This window comes from Molossus molossus, unplaced genomic scaffold (genome assembly GCF_014108415.1).
Source record: "Molossus molossus isolate mMolMol1 unplaced genomic scaffold, mMolMol1.p scaffold_m16_p_4, whole genome shotgun sequence".
In the NCBI taxonomy this organism is placed as follows: domain Eukaryota; kingdom Metazoa; phylum Chordata; class Mammalia; order Chiroptera; family Molossidae; genus Molossus; species Molossus molossus.
Window position 1 is genome coordinate 114,287,034 of NW_023425377.1, and position 24,919 is coordinate 114,311,952.

Below are 24,919 nucleotides of genomic sequence, written 5' to 3' on the forward strand. Positions count from 1 at the left end.
TCTCTCCCTTCCTCTCCCTTTCTCCCACTCTATCTGTACAAAAAATGGAAAAATATCCTCGGGTGAGGATTAAAAAAAAAAAGAAAAATACTTTATACCTTCAGTCTGTACCTTTTGCTTGTTGTTCCTTCCTTAACGTACTTGTCTTTGACGACTATGTTTATCATTCCCTGAAGATCTTTATTTATCAGACTTCAAAGGCCACTCCTCTGCTAAATTCATTGACCCACAGAATCATCCAGAAATTGCTCCTTCTTAATCTGGTCTCCTTATCTACTGAAACACTGTATTCGTGCTGTTTTTCTTACTCCCCCTGGTATGGACTGTGCTGTTTGTGCTTCTGAACTTTGGGTCAAATGGTTTTCTATCAAGAATGTATTCAGGTAGTATCCGTTCTTTAAGGCCCAACTACAGGAAACTTCCCACAGTGATGTGGCCTACATTAAACACTCCCTTTCCTGATCTTCTGTTACAGCACCCAGATTTAAGCACCTGATCATTCACTTTCTTATACTGTTCTTGTGCATACTCCTTTTGTGTTCAAGGTGAGCATATAAACCCCTTGAAGACAAATCGCATTTTTTAATTTTGTCAAATATCATATATAATATAGTGTATTGTATTATACATAACTGTTAGGAAGTACAGACTGAAACAAATTGAGTTTTGACTTCTATTGCAGTATAATCAAGAACCATCTCACCCTGGCCGGTTTGGCTCAGCAGTTGGAGTGTCGGCCTGCGGACCAGAGAGTCCTGGGTTCAGTTCCCACCAGGGGCACGTACCAAAAAAAAAAAAGAACCGTCTCTGTAAAATGTTACATGTTTTTTTGTTTATATGCTTAATAATGAATACCTTTGGGTTATTTAAAATATAAAAACATGTCACCCAAAAACATAAATATGGTCATCTAAAATATATCAAAGCCATAATGATGTCATACTTAGATTAGTATCATGTTAAAATCACCTTAGGTTTTAATCATTCTTGCTTATACCTAAATTTGTTCTTTTCTTCTTACAATGAAAGCAATACATGCTCATTGGAAAAATTGAGAAGCATTGGAAAGAATAAACAAACAGTGAAAATGACCAATAATCTTACCAGCGAGAGGATAGTAGCTACTGTATTTCTACACTTCTGCTGGCTTTTTTGTTGTTGTTCATTTTAAGCATAATTAACACTGTGTTACGTAGTGCAAGTAGAATTACTAGTCTTTACTAACATTGGCTGAAAGGGGTCTGGTAGCTTCCTTCTTCTCTCTTGTGATCATTGGGAACAGAACTTTGGGGTTTTTTGTTTTTGTTTTATTTTATCCTCACCTGAGGACGTTTTTGCATTTATCTTCCGATGTTGGGGGTGGGGGGGAATATCGATGTGAGAGAGACTCATGGACTGGTTGCGACCCACACGACCCCAACCGGGGCTGGGGACAAACTGCAGTTGAGGTATGTGCCCTTAGCGGAAACTGAACCTGGGACTCTCCGGTTTGCTGGCTGATGTTTTAACCACTGAGCCAAACGGGCCAGGGCAGAACTTTGGTTTTTAACCAGGTATTAAAACATAAAAAGTTGGACTTAGTAAGTAATTACCAAGAAAACTTAGAAAACTTTTTTTTTGATCAACAAAATTATGTTTAGATTAATTGAAAAGGCAGATGAATGATAAGAATTTTTATATAATTCAACATAAAAGCGGTGCTTTTAAAAAAAATAAATGAAAGTATAGGTTTTTAAAATTGAAGTTTAAAAAAATAAAACCAGATTTCTCTCTTGAAAAATAAGATGAGTCCAGTTTCTTCCTTGAACACTCTCAAGACTAAGTTGGCTTTATGATGAGCTGTGATAATTTTTATATTTGTTATATCATCAGAAATCCTCCCTGTGGCACAAAAGGACTCTTTTAATTAGAAAATATTGTTGCCACAGGGAGGTAGAAGATCGACATGAAAAACTGGGGATCTGAAAAGAAGCCCCTATCCTAGGATTACCTGAAGGGGAATCAGATTGAGCCAGAAGGAAGACAATGCTGGTAGGTTGGTTTTTAATTTATTAAGAATATTTATAATTTTACATTTAATTACGATGATTTCAACTGCCTATACCATATTTTTGTTTGAAGGGTGATAAGGATTCCTCCTGAAGGAGGGAGAACTAATACTATGTAACGTTTTTCCTCCTAAACAGTTTGCTCTCTGCTTCTCCCCTGCCATGTTCCTAACACTTGTTTCTTTCATAAAAAGCTCTAGGGCTCTTTCATACCTTCACTTCCTTGGAAGCTACTGCTGAACATCTTCAAGCCTTTTAAAATTTTCATTTCTGGTATTTCTGCTTCTAATTTAGAATTTTCCTAATTTTTTTTGAAAAGAAATGTTTTCTTCCAGCTATCTATTTTCTCAAGTTTAGGCTAGGCACTAGTTTTCTAAAAACATAAAAATGTGAATCTTAAGTTCATTTACTTTTGATTCTAAAATTGTTTGAATTATAACTGTACTGTGATTTAGATCAGAAAGCATTATTAGAGAAAATTTTTAATATTTTAATTATTGTATTCCAGTTAGTCTAAGATGCCATCAATTGTAAGAAACATTATTTTTAGACCACTAAAATAAAAATGCCGCCAATTATAAATTTTAGGAGACCATCAATTGTAAGATACATCCTGATTTCAGAGTTGTCAAAATGTGAAAAAAATGTACATTTTAGAATTAATTAAATATGGTATCATGCAATTACGAATCTTACGAAATTCCTATTTTCTGGAAATTGGACATTAAAATATAAGGTTTGCCCTGGCCGGTTTGGCTCAGCGGTTGGAGCGTCGGCCTGTGGTAGAGAAAGACCCGGGTTCGGTTCCCGCTAAGGGCACGTACCTCGGTTGCAGTTTGTTCCCAGCCCTGGTTGGTCGTGCGGGTGGCAGCCACTCGATGTGTCCCTTTCACATCGATGTTTCTCTCTCTCTTTCTTCCTCTCTCTCCCTCCCGCTCTATCCGAACAAAAAATGGAAAAATGTCCTCAGGTGAGGATTAAAAAAAAATATATATATATATGGTTTATGAAAAATGGAGGTGACTTGCCATTATGAAATTCCCTATAGTACTGATGAAGATCTCTAAATTCTTTTTTTAAATTAGATTTATTGGGGTGACATTGATTAATAACATTATATAAGTTTCAGGTATACGAATTTTTTTTTTTTTTTTATCCTCACCCGAGGACATTTTTTTTTTTTTTATCCTCACCTGAGGACATTTTTCCGTTTTATTTTGTTCAGGTAGAGTGGGAGGGAGAGAGAGGAACAGAGAGAGAGAGAGAAACATCGACGTGAAAGGAACACATCGAGTGGCTGCCACCCGCACAACCGACCAGGGCCGGGGACAAACTGCAACCGAGGTACATGTCCTTAGCGGGAACCGAACCCGGGTCTCTCAGGACCGCAGGCCGACGCTCTAACCGCTGAGCCAAACCGGCCAGGGCAGAAACATCCTTTTTTTTTTTTTTTTTTTTTGGTACGTGCCCTTAGCACGTACCGAACCCAGGACTCTCTGGTCCGCAGGCCGTCGCTCCAACTGCTGAGCCAAACCGGACATTTTTTGATATTTTGTTCAGATAGAGTGGGAGGGAGAGAGAGAGAAACATCGATGTGAAAGGGACACACCGAGTGGTCACCACCCACATGACCCAATCAGGGCCGGGGACAAACTGCAACCCAGGTACGTGCCCTTAGCGGGAACCGAACCTGGGTCTCTCCAGACCAAAGGCTGACGCTCTAACCGCTGAGCCAAACCGGCCAGGGCTCAGGTATACAATTTTATAATACATTGTCTATATATTCTGTTGTATGCTCACCACCCAAAGTCTGGTCTCCTTTTATCACCATATATTTGACCCTCTTTACTCTCTTCATCCTCCCTCGACCTTCCAAGGTCTCTAAATTCTTTACTGTCTTTTTGTTGTTGTTGGTGGTGGTGTTATGTGCCCCTAGTGGGAACCGAACCCGGGACTCTCTGGTCCGCAGGCCGATGCTCAACCGCTGAGCCAAACTGGCCAGGGCCTTTATTATCTTTTAAGAGAGAGTATTTAAGTTAAAAAAAAAAATGATTTAACTGTATTGTGTAAAGGTATATAAAATAACCATACCATCGAATTATGAAGAGTATAGAAGATGAAAAAGTATTTTAATATAACACATTTACTTAAATCAATAAATAGTTTTATTGTAATTGTCACTTTTTAATTGGATTTTGTGATCTAAAAATAAAATGAAGCTTTTGCTTTTTAAACTATAATTTTAAAACAGGATCCTTTAAAAGCTCTTTAAAATAGCCACTGATTTTTAGTGCACTTGAATACTACATGTTTTACAGACTATTAACTGTGTGAAGAAGAAAATAGTGGCTAAAAGCAAAGAACTACCTACCCTGTCAATAAAGCAGATAGAAAAAGGACTGATTTTTAAATGGTATTTGTATACTTTCCAAGAAAAATATATTTTGTATAAAGGGAACTATAAGTATGTCTAGGGCCCTGGCAGGTTTGGCTCAGCGGTTAGAGCGTCATCCTGCGGTCCAGAGAGACCGGGGTTTGGTTCCCACTAAGGGCATGTTGCAGTTTGTCCCTGGCCCTGGTTGGGTCGTGCGGGTGGCGACCACTCCATGTGTCCATTTCGCGTCGATGTTTCTCTCTCTCTCTCTCCCTCCCTCCCTCCCACTCTATCTGAACAAAATATTGAAAAATGTCCTAGGGTGAAGATAAAAAAAGTATGTCCAGTAAATAGATTATTAAAGGATGTTTGGTTTTGGAAACTAGTAGAATCAATTCCTTTGCATTCAGACTTAAAAAAAAAAAAAACACCACTAGGTTTCAATTTTACTATATAACAATGTGTCTAAGTAATACAATTTTATTAATCCAGACAGAGGAGAAGGCTAAATACAAATTATAATTTTAAATGGGTGGCACACAAAGTTACGGTATTGCCATGAAGGGATAGCTCAAGGTTCTTAGATGTACAAAGAGGAATGCTTCAAACCTGTCTCCAAGCAAATTCATGCATTCATTCATCCTCTGCCAGCTCTTGCCAGGAACTGCAGCTTGTCGGGCTCAGAGCTGATAACCTGGTGGTAAACAAGACCCTGTCTTTGCCTGGCTTTCAGCTTTGCAGAGAAGGCGAACAATGAAACAGGTCATTACAATAAAATGTGATGAGTGTTATGATAGGATTAATGAAAGTTTAGAAGAGTATACAGCAGGGGAATGCCTCCCTGAAGGAGTGGCATTTGAACAGATTGGAAGGGTTTGAAGTAATTAGCCAAGCTGAGGGTAACATGGTTGAAAGTCTAGGGGAAGGAGAACATGGCCTGTTTGAGTAGCAGAAAGGAAGTAAGTGTGGCTAGAATATAGATTATGAGAAGGAAAGGGGATTAAGGTGAGGCTAAAGAGGTAAAAAAAATGTCTTACTGTTGAGGGCTTGGTAAACTTGGTATGTTTATTGGGCCTTATCTGAAGGGCAGTGGGACGTCTTGTAAGAGTTTTTTCTTTTTCCTTTTATTTAGCCTCCATGTGTTTGAGTGTTGCCATTCTTTAAGAGTTTTAAAGTATGTTTTTTATACAAATTTACTTGTTTCCAAAATAGTTTTTTAAACAAAACATAAAATAAGACAAAAGTGTCACCTAGAATAAAGTCTGAACGCCTTATCTCCTCATTCACTTAACTATCCTTATTCACCTTCCACTAAATTGCTTGCCTCTACAGATTTGGGCTGTAAGTGTGCTCATTTTCTGTGCTAAGCTAAAAGATGTGGCGATGAGGCAGTTGCACACCTAGTCTTTCGTTTTGGAATTGAAAGCTGGGTCTTTGGTACAATGCTGTTTCGGGAGGAGGAGGAACCATTGTCCCTTATGCATCCTCTGTGGTCTTCTGTAAACTGGGACAAGGATCTGTAGGTTTTCTTAGACTCATCACTTAAAGGAGGTCATGAACATTTTAACACAGGTATTAACTATTAATTTGGTACTGGTTTTTAATCTTTCTGTGTCACAGGCCTTTATGGCTATTTGGTGAGGCCTGTGGACCTTCTCCCAGAACAGTGTTTTAAAATATATAAAATACCACCCGGCCAGTGTGGCTCAGGGGTTGAGCGCTGACCCATGCACCAAGAGGTCACATGCCCAGGTTGTGGGCTTGATCTCAAGTAGGGGACGTGTAGGAGGCAGCCAGTTGATATTTCCCTCTCATCGATGTTTCTGTCTCTTTCTCCCTCTCCCTTTCCCTCTCTCTCCAAATCAATAAAAAAAAAAAAAAAAAAAAAAAATATATATATATATATATATATATATATATATATATATATATATATAATACCCAGGGTTACCAAGGACCAACTGTATTGAAATACAGCTTTCAGACTGTTTCAATTGTGATCTATTAATGCATATGCTTCTTAAGTAATGACTTAGGAAAACTGGAATCCTTTTTTTCTATAGTACTTTTTTTCCATGCTACTTAATTCTCAGAAAATAAATTGAATAATAATTTAGAACGAAAAACTTATTTTGAAGAGGAAACCATTTGCTTTCTTGAATCAACTTGAACATTATTTTTTTCTTCTTTTTCTCTAAAGGCATTGGTTTACAGTTAACATATATTTGGAATTACAACATTAAGCTTTAGCCATTTGGTTTGGAAAAACAAGGTTGGCAGAATCACATTTGTTCTTAATTCCATTGCTACCATTACATGCCTATGTGGGAGGCCCTCAGAAGCGCCAGTTATCTACTTGAGACAAGAAGACATCAGTTAGTATGTGTAAGCTTCGTTTGCAGACCTGTGTTCTGGGAAGAGAGGCCTCCACACAAAAAGGAAGGATTTTTGGTGAACCTCATCCTTGGGAATAAAAGTAAAGGGCAGAAGCCAGTGCATTCAGTTCACCGTCGCACAAAGGAATCATATGACCCTATGTTTAATTTTGTTACCTTCTGTTTTCCAGTAGTAATTAGTAGCAAGTGCTTTAACACAATCCCTATACACTTGTTGAAGGCTGCACGAAATGGGGAGGGAGGCTAATGAGAGACAACTTAATTCTGCAGTTAGTCTTAGGGGAAACAGAATTCCAAAAGCTAGAATAGCAAAGAGAAGAAGGAAACAGGCTGACTTCTTATGCATACCAAAGGAAGGAAAAGAGGATAAGGAATCGCCCTGGCTCTACGATCATTTGTGTGGTTATCTGAGACTGCCTGTGGTGTGGCTGGCACTTTTGTGTGTGTGTGGGCTGGAACAAGAAATTAGATGTGGCCCTGGCTGGTGTGGCTCAGTTGGTTGGGTATCATCCCATGTCCAGAAAGTTTGATTACTGGTCATGGCACATGACCTGGTAGGGGGCATGTAGGAAGCAGCTGATCTATGTTTCTCTCTCACATCAATGTTTCTTTCTCCCCCTTCCTCTCTCTCTAAAAATCAATAAAAAATCTTAAGAAATTAGATATGGCTCTTACAGTAAAGGAGCTGGCTCTCTATTAGGGAAAATACATACAAAGAAACAACTCTTTATATAGCCCAAGTGTTAATAAAACCAGGGTTGTGAGAGTGAGGAGAAGACAGCTCTTAGCTGTTGTGACGGAAAGCTCATATTTTAGTTGAGCATGGGAGGATAAATAAAATTTCACTTGGGAAGTGTTAAGAGAAAAATTTAATCACACTTGTTAAAGCATGGCAAAGAAAATTTTATTCAAGGGGGGAGGCTATTGTGATAGGTATAGAGACCACTGCACTGGAATTTTGCAGTGAGGGGTAGAGAGTAGGTCCAACTCTGAATACAGTGGGCAAGGTGGGTCTGTGATGGAATATAAGAGGAAACATCAAAAGTAAGCAGGGTTCTCAATATAACTGACCTAACAAGATTCTTGCTGAAGCCAGAAAGGGGATCAGACATCACTTGGGGGATGGCGGAGGATGAGGAACCCATTTCGATACTGAGAGTGATCAGATACAGAAAATGAGCCTGGTTCTTGATAAAAGTGGATTTTACAAGGAAGTGTACAGATGGGCCTAGGAGAAGGTTCAGGAGCCTGACTAAAGTTTGGTAGGCATATAATCTTTGTCAATAGCAAAGTTTTTTTTTTCTGGTGGAGAAGTCATCATTTACATGTTCTCCTACCTTACCCTCCTAGACCATTACTAAAACATACCAGTTTTGCCTCCAAAATATATCTTTTTAAAATTTTTATTATTTTTATTTTTATTATTGTTTTTAATCCTCACCCGAGGACATTTTTGCATTTATCTTCAGATAGAGCTGGAGGGAGAGAGGGAGGGAGGGAGAGAGAGAAACATCGATGGGTTGCCTCCTGCACGTGCCCTGCTGGGCTCGAGAGTGCAGCCGGGGAATGTGCCCTGTCCAGAATCTACCTGGGACCTCTCAGTTCATGGGACCAGGCTCCACTGAGCCATACTGGCTGGGCCAAAAATATATCTTGAATTTATCAGTTTGCTACTAGCTTAGTCCAGTCTGTAGCTATTTTTTTTGTATGAGCCACTACATTGGCCTTTGGCCTTCTTGTTCTAACTCTTGACCCTTCTTCCCACTACCCCAAGCAATCCATTTTTCACATACTAGCCACAGTGACTTAAAATATCTATTAGTAAAATGAGGCACCATACTCCCTTCCCTAAAACTTTTCAGTGGGTTCTAATTACACTTAGGATAATATCTAGGATCTGTCAAGACATTGAATAATTTGACTCTTCTTATCTATCTAGAAACAATAACAACAACAAACCCCTAATGTTGAAAATGTCTTTACTGTATTGCCAAGACTAGTTCTTAGCGCTTTACATATTAACATATTTAATACTACCAATAACCCTAGGCTGAATAACTTTTCCAAGGATAGACATCTGTTTAAGTAGTGAAGCAAGGATTTAAACTCAGTAAGTAGAGCTCCAGAGCCCAAGCTCTTAAGTATTATGATGAATTATATCATCCCCATCCCCCACCCCCTGGACATGGTTATCTCTCACCTTTTCATTAATCCATACTTGCTCTTCACAAGGCGCTCACATATGCCTTTGTTTGTCTTTTTCTGAAACACACTGCTTTTTATTCTTCAGCTTCTAGCTCCTGGTCATCCTGTAGTCTGTTTGGGTGTCACTTGCTCGGAGAGAGAGGCTTCAGCTGGTGCGCTTCCGTCTCAGTTAGGACTGTTTTGCTATTTTTGTCATAGCCCTCCCATTCTTTTTTTTTGGTTGGCACCTACAACTTTTGATATATAATAAACTCCCACAATAAGGTAATAAATGATTCCCAAATATTCAAATTGTATAAAATATGGCATTATTGTGAGTTTAATGAAATGACCTGAGTCTGTCTTTTGTGAAGGGAGAAGTGTGTGTGTGGAATGAGGTCCAGGGTTCAGACTGAGGTATCCAAATGAGTTTATGGATGGCTGTGGTTTGGTGCCACCTGGTGGCATCTGTGTACTCCAGTGACTGCTATTGGAGGAGAGAGTGGAAGATGAGAGGCAATTACAGGTCACTATCTGAATTCATGTATTCATGAAGTTTTGCTCTGTTATATTTATATTTGTGTTTATCTGTTTACTGTTTCTACATAGTGTTTCATACAGTCAGAGACCATATCCATTGTGTGATTGGTATTGCTCAGAGCCAGATACCAAGTAGGTTTTTAGTCAAGTGTTTATTATTATTATTTTTTATCCTTACCCGAGGACATTTTTCAATGTTTTGTTCAGATAGAGTGGGAGGGAGGGAGAGAGAGAAACAGCGATCTGAAAGGGACACATCATGTGGTTGCCACCCACACAACCCAACCAGGGCCGGGGACAAACTGCAACCGAGTTAACGCGCCCTTAGCGGGAACTGAACCTGGGTCTCTCCAGACCGCTAGCCGACGCTCTAACCACTGACCCAGACCGGCCAGGGCTCAGTCAAGTGTTTGTTGAATGAGGGAGTGAATGAGAAGACATCATGAACCAGAACAGAATGCCAGGAATCTTGTATTTTTTTTTGGAAACTGACGAATAATGTCATTTAATTTGAGATTACATTTTGTAGAGATACATGGTTGAGAGACAAAAGGCTAAAAGGACAGTGCAACCAGGTCGTGGTGGCCGCTGAATAAAAGAGGAACTGTGTGAAACATGATCTGGAGATGATGAGCAGTGAAAAGAAGGACATTTATTTTAAGCAACTAGAGCATACTAAAATAATAGAAATAGAAGGTATAGCTTCCAAAATACTAAGTTGGTAGGGGGTTAGGTTGGGGAATACAGTAAACTTGACCAATCTAACAAAGGACAACTAAGGAGAAAAAAAACTGGAAGTATAAATCATAAATCAAGCCCTGGCGAGAATGGCTCAGGTGGTTGGAGCATCCTCCCATACACCAAAAGGGTGGCAGGTTTGGTTCCCAGTCAAGGAACATTCCCAGGTTGTGGGTTCCATCCTCGATCAGGGCGCGCACAGGAGGCAACCAGTCAATGTTTCACATATCTCTCCGTCTGTCCTCTCCTCTCTCTCTTCCTCCCTCCCTCTCTCCCTTCCTCCCTCTCCCTTCCTCTCTCTAAAAGTATATTACATTTTTAAAAATCATAAGATAGTAGAAATAAGCCCCAAACACCAGAAATTATATTAAAATCACCTGTTGTGATACTAATATGAGTCTGCTATTTTTAACAGTTACAAAAAATAAAATTAAAAACAAATAATAGAAAAATATATCCATCAGAAAAATACTAACCAAAGGAAGCTGGTGTAATAAAGTAAAATAGAATTTAGTGTGAAAATCTTTCATTTAGATATTGAGAGAGTCTTTAAATGGCTAAAAGAAGCAATCTAGAAAATAATCATCATAAACTTATATGCATCTAACAACATAGCTTTGAACTACTATTTAACGCAAAACCTTTCAGAATTATAGAGAGAAGTGGACATGTCTATAAAACATTGGGATTTGAACACATCTCTGTCAAATCCGAAAAATCAAGCAGATATAAAATTAAAAATGGCATCAAAGAACTGAACCATAGGATTCACAACTTTCATAAACTGGGGATACATAGGACATTGTACCTAACCTAATAAATTATAATCTTGTACATTTTTTTCTATTATATATAGGTTTTTTTTTTTTTAATCCTCACCTGAGGATATTTTTCTGTTTATCTTCCAATAGAGTGGGCGGGAGAGAGAGGGAGAGAGAGTAACATCGACATCAGAGGGATACATTGACTGAGTGCCTCCCGCATGACCCCGACCAGGGCCAGGAACAAACCGCAGCCGAGGTTTGTGCCCTTGGCTGGAATTGAACCCGCAACTCATTGGTCCGTGGGCCAATGCTCTACCACTCAGCCAAACCAGTCAGGGCTATATATAGGTCATTTAAAAAAAACAAAAACGTTTTTATTGACTTTTAGAGAAAGGAAGGGAGAGGGAGAGAGAGAAAAACAATTGGCTGCCTCCTGCAAGCTCCCTACTGGGGATTGGGCCTGCAACCCAGGTATGTGCCCTGACCCAGAACTGAACCAGGGACCTCTTCTTGCATGGGATGATACACAACTAACTGAGCCACACCAGCCAGGGCTGTAAGTCAGTTTTTAACTGTGTACTAGACTAGGTCATAGGGGAATTTCAACAGTGTCCAGAAAATCAGTATCATTCAAAAGATACTATTTTATTGTAATGCAATAATGTTATAAATCAACAATGAAAAGATCAAAATACATCATGAAATAGGAACTAAAAACTCACTAATTAATGAATGAATGAGGAAATGAAAATTATAAAATATTTATAGCTAGAAACAATGAAAGTATTACATATAAAGATCTGAGATGTGACTTAAAGCACAACTCATGGAAATTTGATAGCTCTAAATGTATTTATTGAAAAATAAATACTGATATAATGTGCATATATTCAATGATAGATGTTAAAGGACCAACAGAATGAGTTCAAATTAAGTAGAAGAAAGGGAATAAATGAATAAAAGTCTATATTAATGAAATAAAAAATACATTATTAATAAAACCATAAAGTTGCCCTCGCCGGTTTGGCTCGGTGGTTAGAGCGTCAGCCTGCGGTCCAGAGAGACACGGGTTCGGTTTCCGCTAAGGGCACATAGTTTGTCCCCGGATGTGGTTGGGTTGTGTGGGTGGCAGCCACTCTGTGTGTCCCGTTCACATTGATCTCTCTCTCTCTCTCTTTCTCTCTCTCTCTCTCTCTCTCTCTCTCTCCCTCCCTCCCTCCCTCTCTCCCTCCCTCCCTTCCTCTCTCCCACTGTATCTGAACAAAAAATGGAAAAATGACCTTGGGTGAGAATAAAAAAATTTTAAAAAACACCCCCAAACCATAAAGTTAATAAAAATGGATAAAACCTCTGTAAAGACAGATCAAGGAAAAATGAATTCTATGAAGTAAAAGACTATGACTGACAGAATGGGGATTTTAAAAATCATTAGAGAGCCCTGGCTGATGTGGTTCATTTGGTTGGGCATCATCCCATGGACAGAAAGGTTGCCAGTTTGATTTCCCAGTCAGGGCACAAGCCCAGATTTTGGGTTCAATCCTCAGAAGGGGGCATGCAGGAGGCAGCCAGTCAATGTTTTGCTCTCACATCAATGTTTCTCCCACTCCCTCTCTTCCTCTCTAAAAATCAACTTAAAAACTTTTTTTTAATCATTAGAGAATACTTTGAACAAACTATTACCAAGGATCTTGAAGAATTATTATGTGGACAATTAAAAAATATATAAATTACAATGAATTCAAGAAGAAATAGAAAACCTAAACAGATAATGTTTTTTTTTTTTTTAATCCTCACCCGAGGACACTTTTCCACTTTTTGTACAGATAGAGTGGGAGGGAGAGAGAGAGAGAGAAACATCGACGTGAAAGGGACACATCGAGTGGCTGCCACCCGCACAACCAACCAGGGCCGGGGACAAACTGCAACCGAGGTACATGCCCTTAGCGGGAACCGAACCTGGGTCTCTCCGGACCGCAGGCTGATGCTCTAACCGCTGAGCCAAACCGGCCAGGGCGATAAATAATGTTTACATTCTGTAATTTCATATATGCATCCTCTCATTCAAATAAAATCCAGATCCAGGTCTATTACTGAAATTTCAAAGGATACATAATTCCTATGATATACAAAGTATCCTATGATATGCAAACAGTAAAAAAGGAAAAGTTATCCAACTCATGATGCTAGTATAACCTTAACATTAAAACTAATTCAATATTTAAAAAAATGAATTTGTTGCCAAATTTATGTATGATCATAGCTACAAATATTCTAAATAGCAAATCATATCAGTCACTGATTTAAAAATACATAATGACTAAATGCAGGCAAGGAAGGCTAAATATTAGAAAATTTATTAATGTAGTTCACCATATGAATAGATTAAAGGAGAAACCCAATATAATGATCTCAGTAGATCCAAAAAAGATTTGTTAAAATTCATCATCTTCTGAGGATAAAGACTTAATCAGGATTGGGATTGAAAAGGGGTATATTTTAAAAATCTGGCCCTGGCTGGTGTGGCTCAGCCGGTTAAGCATCGTCCCATGCACCAAAAGATCACTGGTTCAATTCCCAGTGAGGGTACATGCCTAGGTTGCGGACACGGTCCCCAGTAGGGGGCTTGCAGGAGGCAGCCAACTGGTGTTTCTCTCTCACATCAATGTTTCTCTGTCTCTCTCAAGTTATGAAAGACCTTATTTAAAAATCTATAGCTAGTATCATAATGAAAGGGGAAACAATGCCAGTTTTTTTACTAAGTAGCATTATTACTGGGGTTCCTAGTAGATGCAAATAAGAAAAATGAAAGTCATAAAGATCAGAAAGGAAGAAACAACATTGTTATGTGCAAATGTTTTAATTAACACGTACAAATTGAGAGAATATATAGATTTTAAAACTGGAGTGTTCATCAGGGTTGCTGTATTATAAGAACAATAATCAGAAAATGAAACAAAAGAAAATCCCCATTCAAAATAGTAGAAAAAACTTAGTTATGTAGGAATAGATCTAACAATAATATGCAATACCTTTATGAAAACAAGAGTTTAGCTTTTATTGGGGGACATAAATAAATGAAGAGATACATAAATTCCTTAAGAGGAAATAGCCTAAACAGACCAAACTATTTTATTTCTTTAATAAATAAAATAAGGCCCGGACGGTGTGGCTCGGTGGTTGAGCATTGACCCATGCAGCAAGAGGTCTCCGGTTTGATTCCCAGTCAGGGCACATGCCCAGGTTGTGAGCCCAATCCCAGTGGGGGGCATGCAGGAGGCGGCCAGTTGATGTTCTCTCTCATCGATGTTTCTATCACTCTCTCCCTCTTTGTTCCTCTCTCTCTAAAAATCAATAAAGAGCCCCGGCCAGTTTGGCTCAGCGGTTAGAGTGTCAGCCTGCGGACCAGAGAGTCCCAGGTTCGGTTCCTGGTAACGGCTCGTAACTCAGTTGCGGTTTGTCCTGGCCCCAGTTGGGGTCATGTGGGTAGCAACCAGTCAACGTGTCCCTCTCACATTGATGTTTCTCTCTCTCTCTCCCTCCCTGTCTCCCTCCTGCTCTATCTGAAGATAAATGCAAAAATGTCCTCAGGTGAGGATAAAAAAAAATCAGCGGAAAAAATAAATAATAGTTAACCCATAAGCACACATAGAAAACTGAACATAATAAAGCTATTAATTCTTCCCCAGTTAATCTGTAAATTTATAACATTTTCAATTAAAATCCTGAGGACTCATTGATGGTAGAATTTGACAAACTCTTAGATAAAGATCCAAAAATTGTCTAGACAATTCTGGAAATGAACATTGGGGTACTTGCCCTCCTATCCATAAAATACAATTTTAAACTACAGGAAAAATTTAAATTTAAATTATTGTCCAGTAGATAAATCATTTAGTAGGACAGAATAAAGAGCCCAGGAACAGCCCTGGCCGGTTTGGCTCAGCGTTAGAGCATCGGCTTGTGGACCAGAGAGGCCTGGGTTTGGTTCCTGCTAAGGGCATGTACCTCGGTTGCAGTTTGTCCCCAGCCCTGGTTGGGGTTGTGTGGGTGGCAGCCACTCGATGTGTCTCTCGTGTCAATGTTTCTCTCTCTCTCTCTCTTCCCCTCTCCCTCCCACTCTATCTGAAAATAAATGCAAAAATGTCCTCAGGTGAGGATAAAAAATAAATAAAATTTACAAAAATAAATAAATAAAGAGCCCAGAAACAGAGTAAGCATATATTTATACTAGGTATATGATAGACATTGATTTAAATAATTGGGAAAGAGTGAACTGTTCAATAAATTGTATTAGGATAGTTGGCTTTTTAAATCCTCACCCAAGGATATTTTTCCATTGATTTTTCAGAGAGAGTGGGAGGAAGAGAGTGAGGGAGGGAGAGGGAGAGAGAGAAACATCAATGTGAGAGAGAAACATTGATTGGATGCCTCCTGTACGCCCCCTATTGGGGACTGAGCCAGAAACCCAGGCATGTGCTCTGACCAGGAATCGAACTGGTGACCTTTCAGTTCATGGGATGACACTCAACCAACCAAGCCACTCTGGCCTTGCAGGATAGTTGGCTTTTTATAAAGAGAAAAGTAAAATTAGATCCCTATTTCATACCCTCTTGTTTTAGTTATTTTTTAGTTGATTTATTTATTTCTTTTTATTCTTCTCTATTGATATCTCAATACACTAGAAAAAGTATATATCCTGTGATATATATTTAAAATTTATATACATGGTATTATGTATCTCACTTTGTTTCATACTTTAAAAAAATTACTATATATTTTATTTACTTTTAATTTCTAAAATTCTCATCTGAGGATATTTTTCCATTGATTTTTAGATAGAATGGGAGGGTGAAAGGGAAAGAGAGAGAGAGAAAAAAAAGACAGAAACATTGATGTGAGAGAGATATCGATTGCTTGCTTCCTGCACGACCCCTACCAGGACTGGGTATCGAACCTGCAACCAAGGTACATGCCCTTGACTGGGAATTCAACCCTTGACTTTTCAGTCTGAGGGCCGATGCTCTAACCACTGAGCAAAACCAGCCAGGGCTGTTTCATACTTTTTAAAAGTAATTACTGTCCTTCATATCTATGCACATTGCTTTGTATGTATCTGATGTTGCTTCTAAGTAATGTACAATGTTCCATGATAGACATCCATCACATTTTACCTTTCTACTTGCCCAGTAATGGATACCCATCACTCCTTTCTTGTATCGGCTATTGTTGCATAACAAACCACCCCACAATTTATTGGCTTGAAACAAGTACCAATTATTGTTTCTCCTGAGCCTATGGATTAGCTATATAGTTCTACTGAGATGGGCTGTGCTTACTCCCCCATTTGTGGTGATCTATCGATCAGCTGGGAACTTACTGGTCTAGGAGGACCTCAGCTGGGACAACTTAGTCCTCCTCTTTTCTTTCCCATCATCATTTTTCTTTTTCATGTCTTATAATATTGGACAGGGACATCATGTGAAAGAGTAGTGGTACTAATTGGCATCCATGTTTTGTTCCTGATCTTGAAGGAAGTCTATCTGAAGTTTGAACTTGAAGTTTAATGTTTGTTGTAGATTTTAATATATATATCAAGTTAAGGAATTCTCATCTCTTCTTTGGTTTTGTTTTTGTGTTAGTTATACATATAAGTATGGAGTCCTATCAGATGCTTTTTTGGCATTCTTTGATAAGTCATGATTTTTCTCCTTTATTAATATCATTTAACTGACAGAGTCTTAGACATTGAACTCTCCTTGTGTTTGAGAATACATGTTGCTCATTGTTTTGCTTTGGTTTGCTTTAAATTAAGGGCCTTTCATAAGTGATAAGAAACTACAATTTTCTTTTGTGCTGTCTTTATCTGGTTTTGGAATCAAGATTACACTGGTGTTGCCTTGGCCCATGTGGCTTAGTGGATAGAGCGTTGGTTATACACCAAAGGGCCTCAGGTTTGATTCCCGGTCAAGGGCACATACCTGAGTTGCAGGTTCTGTCCCTGGCCCTGGCTGGGGTACATGTGGGAGGTGAGTTTGGGAGGCAGCCAGTCCATGTCATTCACATCAGTGTTTCTCTCTCCCCACTTCCTCTCTTCCACTCTCGCTAAAAAAAAAATCAATGGAAAAAATTTCCTCTGTGAGGATTAACAAACAAAAAAACAACAAAAGATTACACTACTCTTTTAAATAATCCAGGTTTCTTTCATATATAATTAATTATCTTTTATTTTTTTTACAATGATTTCTATAACATAAGAATTAACTTTACAGTTTTCAAGAATTTGCCTAAAGGGACATTTCAGGGATTTTATTTTGTGGAGAGAGAGTTTTGGATTGCATTTTAATTTCTTTCCTACTTACTATTATTTTCTTTTTCTTTCTTTACTGATTTTTGGAGAGAGGAAGGGAGAAGGAGAGAGAGATGGAAACATTGATGAGAGAGAACATCGATTGGCTACCTCCTGCATGTCACCCCCTGGGAATTGGGCCCACAACCTGGGCATGTGCCCTGACCGGAAATCGAACTGGTAACCACTTGGTGCATGGGTTGACGCTCAACCACTGAACCACACCAGCCAAGCTCAGTTATTTTTTTTATACCGTTTCTTTATGCAATTCACCTAGATTTTAACTTGATTAGGTTTTAATTTTTATAATTCTGATTTGATATTTTTTATATCATATCTGTAGTTATTACTCCCTTTTGTTCAATATTACATTTACATCTTTTTTTCTTGATAACTCCTCCTGAGGTCCATCTATTTTATTCATCTTTTCAAAATCAACATTATGTGAATGTTCTGGTTTTTAAAATTATATTTTTCTTTTATTTTTTTGCTCTTCATTATTTCCTTATTGTTTTTTTATGTTTGTTCTGTTAATTTTTCCATCTTTATGAACTGAATGTGCTTTTGAGAGAAGGAGAGAAACATCAGTGAGACACACTGATTGGCTGCCTCCTGCATGCTCCCTACTGGGGATCAAGCCTGAAAACCAGGCATGGGCCATGACCTGGAATCAAACAGACCAGGGCTGCTTGTTTATTTTTTAAACTTTTTATTTCTTGACTTCTAGTTCTATATTAGGTATGTTAAAAATAATTGGATATATTGTGTTTTTGTTTTAATTCATTTCTAAGTATTTCTTAATTATTTTCTTATTTCCTTTATTAATATTATTTAATTTAATCCTCACCAAGGACATGTTGTTATTGATTTGAGAGAGAGAGACAAACATCGATATGAGAGAGAAACATCTCTTGGTCGCCTCTGTACATGCACCCACTGGGGATTGAACCCAGAACCTGGTCATGTGCCCTGACCAGAATCAAACCCACAACCTTTTGGTGCACGGGACAATGCTTCAACCAACTGCACCACCTGGCCAGGGCTGATTTTCTTTTTATTCCAAGGACTACTTAACATACACTGTAAGGGAAAATATGTATTAATTAGACTATATCAAAATGTTAAATTTTTGTAGGACAAAGAATACCACAGACTAACCAAATTAGAAGCCATACAGCAGGCTGATGGAAGATATTTGTAACACGTATCTGAACTATTATCTAGAATATGTTGACATTATCACAGAAAAATGACTAAGGATATGAATAAGCAATTCATAGAGGAAGTGTTAATAGTCAATAAGTATATGAAAAGAAAAGTCTATTCGCTGAACTTAATAAGTATATATGCAAATTAATACAACAGTGAAAAGATTTTTGTCACCCAACAGATGGCAAAAAATAAATTTGATAGTACTTTTTACTGACAAGAATGTGAGAAAAATGGGAGCTCTCACACATCACTGGTGGGATTTTAGACTTGCACATCTATTTAGGAGAGAATAACATAAAATTAAAAATTCATTTATTCAGTGAACTAAAACTTCTATTTATAGTTATATACTGTGGAGACACTCTAGCATACATGCTTAAGAAAACCTAGACCAGATTTTTTGCAACATTGTTTATAAAAGTGAAATATGGAAACAACTTTATTTTCCTGCCAGTAGATAATTTGATGAATAACATGGGGTAAATTCATGTACAGGAGTAACTTTGTAGCATCTACAAAGCATAGGTATGTGGCTCAGTGGATTGAATAGGGTCCCCTGGACTGTGAGGTCCTGGTTGGATTCCTGGTCAAGGCACATACCTGGGTTTCTGCTCCATACCCAGTGGGGGGCGTGCATGAGGCAGTTGGTTGATGTTTCTCACATCAATGTTTTTCTCTCTCTCTCCCTTCCTCTCTCTCTAAAAAATCAATAAAAACATATTTACAGTTAAAAATTAGAAAAAAAGCATAGCTATATTATACCAACATGTATAGAATATAAATCTTGACTGAAAAAGGTAAATTTTAGAGGCACATATACTATAATGTCTTTTATGTACCCAAAGCATGCAAAATAATGCTATATATCATTCTGGGATACACACACATGCACACACACACACAAATATACACACAAAAACATAAAAGTGTACAAAGTAGCCTGGAAGAGTGCAGCTGGTGTGGCTCAGTGGTTGAGCATTGACCCATGCACCAAGAGGTCACTTCCCAGGTTGCCGGCCAGTCCCCAGTGGGGGGCGTGCAGAAGGCGACTGATCGATGTTCTCTCTCATCGATGTTTCTGTCTCTCCCTCTCCCTTCCTCTCTCTCTAACATCAGTTTAAAACTATTTTTAAAAATAGACTGGAAGAATATATACAAAACTAATGCTAGTGGTTTCTTTTGGAGAGATGGAATGGTGAATAAGGCTGGAGGTAGTAGCCAAAGATATTATCTTTATCTGTAATATGTTATTTCTTAGAGGGGAACTCACCTTCTTCAAGCCATAAATAACAAAATAGTTCATCCTGTGTAGTGGGAATGTGACCATTTGTTACATTATTTTTTGTAATTTCATGTATGATTTAAGTCTCTCTCAAAAATTGTATGAGTTCCTAAACTAGAAACACAGATCACCCACTTCTAGCCTGGGATGATGGTGACAGAGGAAAGAAGGAGATTTGTAGATGAAAGACCTTTAGGTATCAGCGGGTTTTCCAAATAAAGAGGCTTACCAGCCCTGGCCAGGTGGCTCAATTGGTTGGAGTATCCTTCTGTACACCAGAAGGTTTCGGGTTTGATTCTGGTCAGGACACATTCTTTGGTTGTGGGCTTGAATCCCTGTACAGGTGAGTACAGGAGACAACTGATTGAGGTTTCTCTCTTGCATCTCTCTCTCTCTCCCTCCCTCACCCCCTCCATCTCTAAAATCAGTAAAAACATATCTGACTTTTTAGTCAGTACAGAAATAATACTGAAAACCCTGGTGGTGAACCAATGCTAGACACCATTCTTGATAGAACAGAGAATGAAGAGAGGAGGCAGCTAAGAATGGCACTTTGGGAGAACAGTCAGAATTAAGGGCTGCTTAAAAGTGGGTGAAGTCACCCTGGCGGGTTTGGCTCAGCAGTTAGAGCGTCAGCCTGCAGACCAGAAGAGTCCTGGGTTCGGTTCCGCTAAGGGCACATACCTCGGTTGCAGTTTGTCCCCGGCCTGAGTTGGGGTCGTGTGGGTGGCAGCCTCTCGATGTGTCTCTCTCACATCGATGTTTCTCTCTCTCTTCCCCCATCTCTCCCTCCCGGTCTATCTGAAGATAAATGTCCTCTGGTGAGGATAAAAAAAAAAAAAGTGGGTGAAATAAATGGGAATAAAAACAAAGCCAGACAGTTTACAAATCTGTTATCATGAAAATCAAATGAAGGGAAGGATGTCAGTAATACCATTTGCTTGGATAATCAGAGTCAGGTGAAGATTAAGAGGATGTCACTGGGTTTGGTAGTTAAAAGCTCAGTATTGACTTCCTTCAATGGGTAGGTTGCATAAGCTGTATTTCAAGGAGGGAGGGGAGAAGTTAATTCATCTGAATATTCATTTTGGAATCAATCAAAATAGAATTTGACTTACAGTTGTAATATGTTTTAGTTAAGAACTCCATAGTAAAAATTTTTTATAAACATGCTAAAAAAGAATCACATATTAGCCCTTATAAAGTTTCACAGGAATTGAAAAAAATTTTCCAGATACTAAACATTCTCTTATGATAATAAAGAATCCAAGTCCTTGAAACCAGTTGTCCTAAATGTTGTTTAAAATATAGATATCGCCCTGGCCAGTTTGGCTCAGCGGTTAGAGCGTCGGCCTGCAGTCCGGAGAGACCCGGGTTCGGTTCCCGCTAAGGGCATGTACTTCGGTTGCAGTTTGTCCCCGGCCCTGCTTGGTCGTGCGGGTGGCAGCCACTCGATGTGTCCCTTCACGTCGATGTTTCTCTCTCTCTCTCTCCCTTCCTCTCTCTCCCTCCCACTCTATCTGTACAAAAAATGGAAAAATATCCTCGGGTGAGGATAAAAAAATATATATATATATATAGATATCAGTCCTGGCTGGTGTGACTAAATGGTTAGAGCGTCGGCCCTAAGACCAGAGAGTCTCAGGTTCGATTCTGGTCAAGAACACATACCTCAGTTGTGGTTTGGTCCCCGGCCCTGGTTGGGATTGTGTGAGAGGCAACCAATCGATGTGTCTCTCTCACATCTGTTTCTCTCTCCCTCTCTCCTTCCCCCCTCCCACTCTATCTGAAGATAAATGGAAAAATACCCTTGAGTGAGGATTTAAAAAACAAAACAAAAAATAAAAATAAAAAAAATAGATATCATTAACTCATTGCAGGGTATCATGCACATATGGGTGCTTAATAAATGCTTTTTGGGAATAGTTGTTTGCCTGACATCCATTAGAAAAGACTAGCTGCAACAGTCAGTTGACAGTCTTCTAGGAGTGGCTGCCAAGACTTGGAAGCAGTGTTTTCTGCCCAGGATAACCATTAAGTAAAGAATCAGTAAGGTCAAGGAGAGTCTGACCCAGGGATACCTTAAGTAAAATGCAGGAAACGTGAACCTAAGTCAGATTATCAGTCTCAAAATTGGTGTACACTGGTTCTTCATTCGTGATAGGGTTTTCCTGGTCCATAAATGCATATGGCAAAATAACTTAGGATAAAATAACTTTGAAGAGTCATGGACCGCCCTGGCCAGTTTGGCTCAGCGGTTAGAGCGTCGGCCTGTGGTCCCGAGAGACCCGGGTTCGGTTCCCGCTAAGGGCATGTACCTCGGTTGCAGTTTGTCCCCGGCCCTGGTCGGTTGTGCGGGTGGCAGCCACTCGATGTGTCCCTTTCACATCGATGTTTCTCTCTCTCTCTCTGTTCCTCTCTCTCCCTCCCACTCTACCTGAACAAAAAGTGGAAAAATGTCCTCGGGTGAGGATAAAAAAAAAAAAAAAAAAAAAAAAGAGTCATGGACCTCTTAGAGAATCTTAATATAGCCATGGCCCTCAAACAACAAGTGCTGGAGGGTGTGGAGAAAAGGGGACTTTAGTGCACTGCTGGTGGGAATGCAGACTGGTGCAGCCACTATGGAAAATACTATGGTGTTACCTCAAAAAATTAAAAATTGAATTGCCATTTGATCCAGTGATCCCATTTCTAGGAATATACCCTGAGAAGCCTGAAACACCAATCGGAAAAAATATGTACCCCCATTTTTATAGCAGCACTATTTACAATAGCTAAGATCTGGAAACAGCCTAAGTGTCCATCAGTAGACAAATGGATAAAAAAGCAGTGGCACATATACACAATGGAGTACTACGCAGCTGTAAGAAAGAAAGATCTCTTATCCTTTGAGACGACATGGAGGGACCTGGAAAATATTATCCTAAGCAAAACAAGCCAAGCAGAGAAAGTCAAATACCACATGATCTCATTTATTTGTGGAATATAATGAACATAACAGTCTGAGGAATTGCATAGACCCAGAGACGTGGAAATAGGGCACAGACTGACAACCCTTAGCAGAGGGGGTGGTGGGGGGAGGGAAGAGATAAACCACAGAACTTATATGCAGGTACGCATACGCATAACTGACACGAACAACAAAGCCAGGTATGGTGTGGGGGGTTGGGGAGGAGGATATCAATGGGGAAAAAAAGGAGAAACATCTATAACAAAAATAAATTAATAAAAACATTTTTAAAAATGTATAGCCACAGCCCTTCACAGAAAAATGTACATTTTGCTAAAATTTTTTACCTTTTTCTACTTCTTATTTAAAAAAAAAAAAAAAAAAATCCATGCCCTAGCTGGTTTGGCTCAGCGGTTAGAGCGTCGGCCCGTGGACCAGAGAGTCCCGGGTTCGGTTCCCGCTCAAGGCATGTACCTCGGTTGCAGTTTGTCCCTGGCCCCAGTGTGGGACATGTGGGTGGCAGCCAGTCGATGTGTTTCTCTCATATCAATGTGTCTCACTCTCTCTCTCCACCCCTCTCTTCCTCCTACTCTATCTGAAGATAAATGTAAAAAAAATATCCTCAGGTGAGGATAAAAAAATCCATGTCTTATAAAGGTAAAGGCTTTTATACGTATAAATAATTTAACTTCCCTGGGTAGTAGTCCAAAATGTATAAATCCACTAAGCTATTTTGTATATCATACTGTCTCTAAGAATTTCACCCCTCGGGGGTGTTCTATGTGAGTTGAGAAGGCTTAATTTTTCCTTTTGTCACATTATTTATTTATTTTTATCCTCACTCGAGGACATTTTTTTGCTCAGATAGAGTGGGAGGGAGAGAGAGAAAGAGAGAGAGAGAGAGAAACATCGACCTGAAAGGGATACATCGAGTGGCTACCACCCACATGACCAACCAGGGCCGGGCTGAAGTACGTGCCCTTAGCGGAACCGAACCCAGGTCTCTAAATTTAGACCGCAGGCCAATGCTCTAATCGCTGAGCCAAACTGGCCAGGGCTTTTGTCACATTATTTAGTGCTACCAAGTGCAGTAGTAATAGGTGCCTACAGCAGAAACTTGTTCAAAGTAAGTGTTGGATAAATATTTGTTGAATAAATGAATGAATATGTGACTATGGGTTTAAACGTCTTTATTTTAATATTTTATAAAACCTGACCATTAAAACAGTAGTATAAAAATTGCAAATAGAGAATTAAAGAGTAGTATAAAATGTGAAAGAATTCATTTTTTTCTTTGTAGATCTATAAACTGCATTCTTATATCTATGGTCTATTTCCAGTGTTGGTGAACTAGGCTTTATTTAATGGTCCTAAATCACTTGATTCCAGCTTGTTGTTCTTGATAGACATATTTTTCTTGTAGCTTAGTTTTCTTGACCTCCCCCCCGCAAATATGCCCAACACACCACACCCCAGCTTTCAATTTCATTACTTCGGTTTTATCAGAAAAGCTTAGACTATTTGGCCTCTTCTTATTGCTCTCCCACCATTCACTGCTCAGAATTTTTTTCCATTAAAAAAAATTTCTCAGAAAAACTCTTAACCATTGCTTTAGATTTTGACATAAAAAGCAAAACAACCATTTTGCAATTTACAATTCATGAATATAATAGTAAAATTGATTTGATTTTTCATCTGTTTTATAACTTCAAAGTTTTATAGATGAAGACTGTTATATAGAATTTCTGTCCTTGAAATCACAGATACTGTGTTACTCTGGTCAAATTATTTAACTTCTGCCTGGCCGGTGTTGCTCAGCGGTTGAGCAGTGACCCATGCACCAAGAGGTCGCCGGTTCGATTCCCTGTCAGGGCACATGCTCAGGTTGTGGGCCTCATCCTCAGTGGGAGGCATGCAGGAGGCGGCCAATTGATGTTTCTCTCTCATCGATGTTTCTCTCTCTCCTTCTCCCATCCTCTATCTCTTTAATATCAATAAAGAAAAACATTTTTTTAAAGTTATTTAACTTTTTGGGGCCTCAGTTTCCTGATGTGTAAAATGAGGGCATTGGACTCAATCAGTGAT

General features: G+C 39.0%; 1 protein-coding gene across 12 annotated transcripts in view; it reads left to right on the forward strand.

The window, feature by feature from the left end:
* ELF2 (E74 like ETS transcription factor 2) overlaps positions 1–24,919 on the forward strand; it is a 94,200-nt gene that overhangs the window by 36,531 nt on the left and 32,750 nt on the right. For 2 of the 12 annotated variants that reach the window (XM_036241139.1, XM_036241142.1), the window contains one exon: positions 1,929–2,031. The exons of 8 other annotated variants lie outside the window; for them this stretch is intronic. The gene's annotated coding sequence lies outside the window, so the exon portion shown is untranslated. Of the gene's footprint in view, positions 1–475; positions 546–1,872; positions 2,032–24,919 lie in introns of all 12 variants that reach the window. 2 more of the 12 variants (XM_036241141.1, XM_036241140.1) reach the window with 2 other exon arrangements.